The 6905-nt window shown below is 32.9% G+C and overlaps 1 long non-coding RNA gene across 1 annotated transcript; it reads right to left on the reverse strand.

The window, feature by feature from the left end:
* Positions 1 to 5723: 5723 nt before the first annotated feature.
* On the reverse strand, positions 5724 to 6828 carry LOC110020370. The gene is made up of 2 exons (XR_002293519.1): positions 6220 to 6828; positions 5724 to 5935 (listed from the first exon to the last, which is right to left on the reverse strand). It is a non-coding gene; the product is annotated as an uncharacterized LOC110020370 (long non-coding RNA).
* Between the last annotated feature and the right edge of the window lie 77 nt (positions 6829 to 6905).

The raw sequence follows: 6905 nt of genomic DNA on the forward strand, positions 1-6905 counted from the left end.
AAACAAACTAAATTTTAAACGAACCGAACACGAACACAAGCTTTGTTCGTTCGTGTTCGGTTCGTTCACACCCCTACCTCCAACAATACCTGCTAGTAGTGCCCTCATGAGTTCTGAATGGTGGATTTCCAGCATTCATCTGCATATATCTTTGGACTTTTTTTATTTATTGTAGATCATAAACATAATTTTAGACTTATTATTTTATTTGCACTCATTTTATTCTTGAATTATTACATTTGAGGAGAATGAGGTTTGTAGAGCTTAAAATCAATTTTGATTTTTCCTACAACCAACCAAATGATGATCCATGAATTTCACAACTTTCCATGTTTTCTAATTCGAAGAGAGCCAAATGTGCCCTACTAGAAATTGTCAGGATGCTATTACCCTTAAGGAGGTGCTACCTTGATTTAGGCTGTTACTAGCATTTGTATCATAAAGCCAATCACATAATTGCAAATTGGATTGGATTGATTATTTGATGAATACTTCAATACATGGATTTACATTTTTTTCAATATGCAGAACTTTGATTTATTTTCTTTCTAGCCAGATAAGGTATCTCTGTTAGCTCAAACATTAGAGACAGATCCTCGTCTTGTATTAGAGCAAATTGTCCCTTTCGCCCTCTTGATTGAACTTTAAAGAAATCTATTATTTAGAGTGACTTATTATGCGTTTTAATCTAATTAAATTAATTGTCGTAACAATCTATCTTTAAATTTTGATATTTTATTCACACGCACATACATCTGTAAAAATTCTGGTTTACTGGCTTTGATGCCACACAATTCTTATCTGTGTACACATCCAACATCTAAATTTTCATGTTTACATACAAAACATTCAAATCATTAACATTACATCAAAAATACCCACCATTACTAACATTTTAAAGGAGAAATACACATTTTAATGCATAAATTTTAGCACCTAAGTGTTATAAATGTAAATAACTTAAGAATTGTATGATATATATGTAAATTTTCATTTCTTTTCCTATTTTTTTAAGGTGGTTTGTACTATATGGAATGAAATATACATTCATTTGAACTATAAGTGCTATTTTTTTGCAATAATGAAAAAAACTATGTTGAGATGAAAAATAGATGTAATACATATGACAAAAAAATTTGCAACGGGTGTTACTTCATTGTGTTGTAGCCTTGTAAAGTTATGAAGAGGATTTATATCATTTGTATAATGTACTAGTGGAAAAACCGCACTATCTAAAGGGATAATACGATTTTAATTTAATGTTATATAAAATGTTTAATAATGTTATTATTGAATATGATTTTTTTTCTATGATTTTTTTTCTATTTTTAAGCAATAAATCAAGGAATAATTACCTTAAAATCTTTCGAAAAAAAAACTCCCACGAAGGAAATAGGAAGTAGAACATGTTGCACATGCATTTTATCATTGCCTCATGGGCTAAGTTTTGCATGTTACAACCATTCAAATCCGAAAATTGATAATTTGAATTGCAAGACATCAAAATCAGAGGTAGATGTTGAGAAACTAGTAAAAGTGAAAATCTGCCTGTGAGACAAAGAATCAAACATCTGAACTCGGTAACCCTTCCAAACTCCTCTCTCGGAAAGGGGAAAGGTGCAGGTAGTCTTCTTCCTCTTGTGAACATTTTGCAAAACAGTGAAAAGTTAGAATGTTATTAATAATGATAATAACAGAGTATCAAAATTGGGGAAACCTTCTTAGGATTAAACAAAGCGAGAGCTTCGTTAGGTTTTTTATGCCCTTATGTCAATTTGTAAGGCAAAAAAATGCAAAAGCCTAAGCCAACAAAAATCTACCAAGTCCTGCAAACTGAATTAGACTTTGCACACAAGTAAAAGCCAACAAACTAAACTGAACTTTATACAAAAAGTACTAGACCACAAATTAAACTAGGCTTTTGCATTAAAGTAAGTCCACACAGTAAATTGAACAAGAATGAAGCTTGTAAGTTCAGTTCAAAATAAGTGATATCAAGGTCCAACTTATTCTAATCTAGGTATACATCTTTGAAGTGAATCAAACTCCTACTCAAAGTTTAAGCTTAACCAAGGCCTTTTTATCTGGAGCAACCTGTGGATATGTCACAAAACCACATGCTTTAATCGCTTTAAAATAACAGTCAGATCATTGAGGACAGCCAGCAACTGAACTTATTGTTCATTACGGTGCAAGACTTTATAGCAATGGTGTACTCTAAGCATAGATCCACCTTATTCTGCTCTGGATATTTTCAATAAGATAACTCATTGCTGCCAATTAGCTTTCCTAGAAAGTTATAACATGAAGACCCTGGCTTTTGATGAATGTGGATCACAAGATTGACCCAGGAGTTAGATCATCGGATCATGATTAGGTTATCCCATGGATGCATAACTCATTAAATTTTCCATTGAGTTACTTCATCATGTCATCTTTGAAAAGGATTCAAAGTCCACACAAAAAAGTATGGCATTACAAATTTCAATAGGAGCAGAGCGATATTCACATGGTGGTTGATTAATTTATCCATCAAATAGCATGGTGAAAACTTCTATGAACCAATAGAAACATCATGTAAGCTATAAAGAATGTCAGATCAAACGTGCAGTCTTGCCCTTTTTGAAGCTCCAACTAATACAAAATTTGGGAAGCTGTTAAAAATGCTATCATATAAACCTTACATAGTTCTACAAGATTCAGCTTTGGGTATAAATTTGGTTTCTAATGCTATTATGTACTACAAAAGCAAAACTATTGAAATCTATTAACATGAAACATATTCAGAAGTTTGGAATGTGTGGTACTTCGTTGTGGTATTGTTGGCTGCCAATTTGAGACAAGGCGGATTGTCTCATGATAGGTGGATTTATGAAATTGTCTGGCTGCAATAAGTGCGTCGACGATAAAATTTGAAAATACGAATAATACACTCTTTGATGTTTGTATGTAACATCCAAAGTTTGATATTTACACTGTAATACCTTGGTGTCATAAATTTACGCATGCAAAAGTGTATTTCACTCTTAAAAAGATAATGTTGGCTATATTTTTTATGAGATGTTAAAGATTTGAGTGGTAGGCATCTAAATATGAATGTTTAGGCGTTGGATAAATTAATGCATGAAAATTGTGTGGTATGTATGTAAATGCCCCTTTTCTTTTTTATATTCTGCACGAGTGCGAGTGAGCAGATTGTATACTTTACCTGATTGGCAAAGTCTATTTTTGATTTGCATTTAAAATGCCATGTCTTTTTAGTTGTCTTGTCGACGATAAAATTTGAAAATACCAATAATACACTCTTTGATTTTTGTATTGGATTTTTTTTTTTGTTAAATGTAAATTAGACGAGAAACTCGAGGATGTGGAATTCAGCTTTTAATTATGCATGAGACCGTGGAATTCCAAGCGATGCTGTGTTTTGGCAGTTGCAAATTGCTTTCAACTGCAGTTTTTGTTTGTTTTAGTATATTTTGTTCATAAGTATTCTTAGGTATAAAAACCTTCGTTGTAGGAGCGTCATCCTTTCAAGACATGCTATTGTTGGGCTGGCAGCTGGAGAATCTCCACTTCGCTCATCTGTGATGTTATTCTGCTTGAGTTTTTTTATTTTGGGAAATTTACATAAATACTACCCCATTCTTATGTATGTACATATGTAACATCCAAAGTTTGATATTTACACTGTAATACCTTGGTGTCATAAATTTACGCATGCAAAAGTGTATTTCACTCTTAAAAAGATAATGTTGGCTATATTTTTTATGAGATGTTAAAGATTTGAGTGGTAGGCATCTAAATATGAATGTTTAGGCGTTGGATAAATTAATGCATGAAAATTGTGTTGTATGTATGTAAATGCCCCTTTTCTTTTTTATATTCTGCACGAGTGCGAGTGAGCAGATTGTATGCTTTACCTGATTGGCAAAGTCTATTTTTGATTTTCATTTAAAATGCAATGTCTTTCTAGTTGTCTTGGTTCTATGTCTACTTTTTAAAAGTTGATCAAATTGGGATTTCGATTTGTAATAAAAAAATGAAAAAAATCAGCAACTTATACACAAAGCTTCTATGAAAGCAATCCACTAATTTCAATATGACTGAAAATGTGCACTTCACTCCCTCTATAATAAAATAATCAGCAATTAGAAGGAGCTGCCTTGCATAACTTGGCCAATAAGCGTAGGAAAAGAGTCTGACAATCAGAACCTAGAAATCATTTTGCACCTAAGAAAAGAAACAATCGTCCATCAAGCCTTAACCAGTGACCAAAAGCCCCACAACAACATCTATCACTGAATCTATGAAGCCTTTTACTTATTCGAACTCTTTTGGTTAGAATCGAGCAAGTAATAGTGTACTACATAGCACTAGGACAATCCATCCCTACACATGACTTCAGCAACACAAAAGCTACAGCCAATCCCTTGCTGTGATGAATGGCTGAACTCAATATTTTTGCGGAAAGTAGTTGCCCAAATATAATTATGATGAAGGTTTGAAGCGTAAAGCATGCAAAAAATTGTCTCGAACAGATGCTTTGAGCATTCGGCAAGATGAAGAGATCCGGCTTAATGCCTGACTTGTGCTGCATTTGAAACATTTTCAATGCTACCATTCTATTTTCCTAACTAGGGGAACTGTCCTTTGCAATGTTTATTAATCGTGCGTTGACACGTCATTTCATGTGATCAAGCTAACTATCTTAATTCCATCAAAAAACCTCATCATTCATTGGGTCTCCCTGAGGTAAGGTAAGACTCCATGATTAAAGTTTTGGGTGTTAAAAATGTAAATATGAATTTTTAGATGTTGGATATGTGAAATTGATATGATTGGGGTGGTATGTATGTAAATCTCCCATTTTTTTTAGTCTGACTATTCTTTAGTCTCTTTTTGTCTGGATGAGTTTTTGTAATCTTTAGATTAACTCTAATCAATTAAGTGTTTCATTAGTTTGTAATTTTTGTATTTAACCTGAAACATAGATCTAATTATTATTTGAGTAAAATTTAGCTTGGCTCAAATAACTAAAAATTTATCCAAAATTTATCTTATTTTCATTCAGATTTCAAATAGGTGAGATCAAATCAAATTAAATTAATTAAGCTCAATTTATAAACCATTTTTATATTCTTGAATATAAACAACGTTATCTTAAATTTAAAGACTAAGGGCCCGTTTGATGCAGCTTATAAGTGCGGAGCGTTTTTTAAAATACGCGGTACCGTTTGGATTGCGCGTTTTGTACGCTTATCCGAAAATATGATTCCATGTTTACACTAAACGCAAGCCGCGGGTGAAACCCCGCAATCGACCCGCGGGCTGCATTTCAAGATAAGCTGTTTATCGTGAAACACACAAGCTGCCCCAAACACACCCTAAGTTTCATACACTCAAACTAATTTTTTTAGAATTATCAAATCTTCTTCTATATTAGATTTCAACAGCATAATTTCATAAATAAGATCAAAATCATAAGAACGAACCTAGAAACATACATGACTATAAAGAACCTCCTAGATAATTTATAATTCAATAAAAAGGTTATTCATGTTATTTAAACTTTAGAGAGCATATGATAATTTTAAACGAATGGATTTCTTTTAAAAATAAAAATAATAAATACATCTAAATAATGATATTTCATAAACAAAAAATAATTCCAAATTCGCTGAAATACCTGAACATGGTATCAATTCATCATCAGAAACAAAGACTATAATAAAGATATACTCGACATTTTTTAAACGAACAACAATACAGAATAGCAATTCAAATCTTGCACCATCATACAGAAAGAAAGGAAAATTTGTAGCGAATGAAAAGAACAATGAATGAAGTTCAAAGACATCAACTTTAAAGATACAACAAATAAATACAGAGCAAATCTTTCTTGCTACCTGTAGCTCAAGCTAAACTCATCGTTTGCCTGAAAGCAACAAAATCTGCATTAATTCAAGAAAGTGGGGCATTTACACAGTCATACCACCCAATTCCTATGTATTTACATATCTAACACCCAAGCTTTACTTCTTACATTTATACCAACAAATCCTTCATATCACATCGAAAATAAACTATTTTTTACGTATGTAAAAGTTGAAGTTTAGGTGTTATATATGTAAATACATGGAAGTTAAGTGGTATGCACGTAAATCTTCCTAAATTTTTAGATCATGAGGGAAATATCAAAGTATAAGGATGGAGACATACATATTTTGCAAGCTCCCTGGCTTTGGCATCATCAAAGCCTAGGGAAGCAAGTATTTTGTGGCCTGCTGAATCCTTCTCTGCCATATACCGAGAAGCATATGGGTTGTGGTAATCTCGCCACCCTCACCTGCATATTGATTCCAGGAAGCTGGAAAAAGTGTTACTAACTGAAGTGAACAGAGAAAGCCCCAACATCAATAAGAATTGAGCTAATATGTTTGGGAAAGTTTACATACATACCACACAATTCAATGGATATGAATATGCATGAAACACAGGTGTTCAAACTCCCACTAACAGTCTAACAGTATATAAAAACAACCTGCAGATAAAATAACAATATGCAACTCCTCCAAAAAGCTCCAAAAACACCAAAATACAGAATACCAAAATGCAGTCACCTGTACAATTGAAACCAACATTGAAATGAAATAAATTTACCATGTGTTCAATCATGGAGCATTTAAAGAAATGTTCAACGCAGGTGTTCAAACTCCCACTAACAGATTCTCATTCAACAAAGCAGCGGTTGCCCATAAGGAGGACCATCCAAGCTGCAAACACACATTTCCAGCCCATAAGGAGGATCATCCACTAACAGATTCTCATTCAGCAAAGCAGCGGATGCCCAACAGATTCATGCACCAAATTACACTTTGCTACCAAAGCATTATGGTAAAAAAAAA

Source organism: Phalaenopsis equestris, unplaced genomic scaffold (assembly GCF_001263595.1).
Source record: "Phalaenopsis equestris unplaced genomic scaffold, ASM126359v1 Scaffold000094, whole genome shotgun sequence".
NCBI lineage: Eukaryota > Viridiplantae > Streptophyta > Magnoliopsida > Asparagales > Orchidaceae > Phalaenopsis > Phalaenopsis equestris.